General features: G+C 41.9%; 1 non-coding gene across 1 annotated transcript; it reads right to left on the minus strand.

Moving 5' to 3' along the window:
• Positions 1 to 1,037: 1,037 nt before the first annotated feature.
• LOC141624997 (small nucleolar RNA R71) lies at positions 1,038 to 1,144 on the minus strand. The gene has a single exon (XR_012534797.1). It is a non-coding gene; the product is annotated as a small nucleolar RNA R71 (small nucleolar RNA).
• Positions 1,145 to 2,589: the final 1,445 nt, after the last annotated feature.

Raw genomic sequence — 2,589 nt, forward strand, 5'->3', positions numbered from 1 at the left:
CGGGAGGGAGTCAATAGGCGAGTTAGAGGCGTTTTCCCCCGCCTTGTGTACCCAAGATGACTTATTGCCGGAATTAGCATGATAATCATGAATGTTTGTAGCCTAATCGTGCCTTAGTCTTTTTATATCTTGAGTAAGCGTCTTTCCTTTTAGTTTTCTCTTTGAATTTAGTTGTTGCTTATTTAGTTTAAATTGTTAGTCATTTAGTGTAGCTTACTTAGTTATTTCACCAATCAATCCTTTTCCTTTGACTTAGCTAAACTTAAGAATAACAACAATTAGTAGTCTCCCAAACTCCTCGTGTTCGACCCTTACTAGTGCAACGCATCGTTCACTTGCGAGGTTTAACTTGAAGCCATCAAGTTTTTGGCGCCGTTGCCGGGGAGTTACGGCTAGATATTAATCATTTTTGTTCTAGTTTAGACTAAGTCCTTTGTTACTAATCTTTTCTTTCAAGTGCTTAGGTCTTTTGCATGAGTAGGCGACAAAGAAGAGGTCAACCAACTTATCCTATTGATCTTGAAATTGAAGCTACGGCAAGAAGACTTAATTCTCTAAGAAGAAGGGGTTTTCTAGACACACCACCAATAGAAGAAGGTAATCACCAAGAAGCTACCGAAGTGTTTGAAAATCCTTTTGGGGTTTTAGAAGAAGAACCTAACACCATGGGTGATCCGGTTCCGATAAGAGACACTATGGCTCCTAAGCACATAGTCAATCCAAGCATCCAAAGGCCACGAATTCAAGCTAATAACTTTGAGATTAAAAATGCCTTGCTCAACCTTGTTCAAGACAACCAATTTGGAGGAGGTCCCTTGGAGAACCCAAATGATCATCTAAATGATTTCCTTGAAAATTGTGATATGTACAAGTCAAATGGGGTTTCCGATGACGCGGTTCGCCTTAGGTTGTTCCCCCGTTCTCTTAGGGGTTCGGCCAAGGATTGGTTGAAGAATTGTGACCCGGATTCCTTCAAAACATGGGATGAGTTGGCTTCGGCATTTTTGAACAAATATTTCCCACCCTCAAGAACGGCCAAGGTTAAGAGTGAACTACAAAGCTTTACTCAAGAAGAGGATGAGACCTTATATGAGGCATGGGAACGGTATAAGAAGCTCCAACGGTTATGCCCTCACCATGGCATCTCCGAGGCCGAGCTAGTGAACAATTTTTACAAAGGGTTGACTCAAGACCTTAGGCTTTCATTGGATGCGGGATCGGAAAAAGGTGCCTTAGACATTTTGGGGCATAAAGCGGCAAAGGAATTAATTGAGGAGATGGCCTCAAGAACTATGGAATGGGGAAGTGATAGGCAAATGAGAAAGGGCAAGAGCAAGGATTCTAATTCGGTTTTGAATGTGGAGGTTAAGGGTATGTTAGATGAACTCACCCAACAAGTTGCTTTGCTAAATTCAAAACCTAAAGGCTCCGATATGAGGCAAGTCTTGTCTTGTGAGTTGTGTGGTGAACAAGGGCATACTCCCATTGGGTATCCTTTGATTTCACCCCTCCAAGAGGAATGCTATGAGCAAGCAAATGGAATTTGGGAATCCACAAGTGCAAGGCAAGGGTTCAACAATAGTAACAACAACCAATTCGTCAATGGAAAAAGAACTCACCCTTTCTTGTCTTATGCTTCACAAAACATTCAAAATCCAACCACTTCCCAACCTCAACAACAACAAAGGTTCAATCAAAACTCTCAATTCCAAAGACAAATTCCACCCGGTTTCCAAGGGAAACAATTCATCACCCAAAACCAACAACCATTTGGGGGTTTCAAGGGGCAAAATTTCAATCAACAACAAACCCAAAATTTCCAACCACAAAACCAAAACTTCCAAACCCCTCAAAAACCATCTTGGGAACAAGCCTTTGAACAATTGGTTATTGCAAATCAAAAATCCGACTCAAAGCTTGATAACCACATTGCCTCACAAAACCGGGTTAATGATGAAATACGAGCATCCCAAAAGGCTACGGAAACTCATGTAGCCCAAATTTCTCAACAATTGGGGCAATTGGCTCAAAATCCGGGGAAGTTTCCGGGTAATACGGTTAACCCAAGGGAGATGAATGCGGTATTTTTGAGGAGTGGGAAGCAATTGGAGGAGGTTGAGAAATCTCCTAAGTGGAAGAGGAAGAGGGTGTCTAGTGAGGAAGTGAAAGAGCACCCGGTTGAAGTTGTGAAAGAAGATGAGATTATGGTGGAGAAGTCTAAGGAGGTGGAGATGGTTGATCCTCCAAAGCAAGATGAACATATTGCAACTAAGGCCAAAGAATGTACTCCACCACCAAGGGAGTATGTAGCACCAGTACCCTTTCCACAAAGGCTTGCAAGGCCTAGGCTTGAAAAGAAATATGAGAAGTTTGTTGAGATCTTGAAGGGAATGAATGTCACTATTCCTTTCCTTGATATGATTACCGAAATTCCATCTTATGGCAAGTTTCTTAAGGAACTTGTCACTTTGAAGAAGAAGAATGGAGAGGTGCAAACCATCAACCTCTCTAAGGAATGTAGTGCTATTCTTACTCACACCAACAAGCTTCCAAACAAGTTAGAAGATCCGGGTAGCTTCTCAATCCCTT

This window comes from Silene latifolia, chromosome X, assembly GCF_048544455.1.
Source record: "Silene latifolia isolate original U9 population chromosome X, ASM4854445v1, whole genome shotgun sequence".
In the NCBI taxonomy this organism is placed as follows: domain Eukaryota; kingdom Viridiplantae; phylum Streptophyta; class Magnoliopsida; order Caryophyllales; family Caryophyllaceae; genus Silene; species Silene latifolia.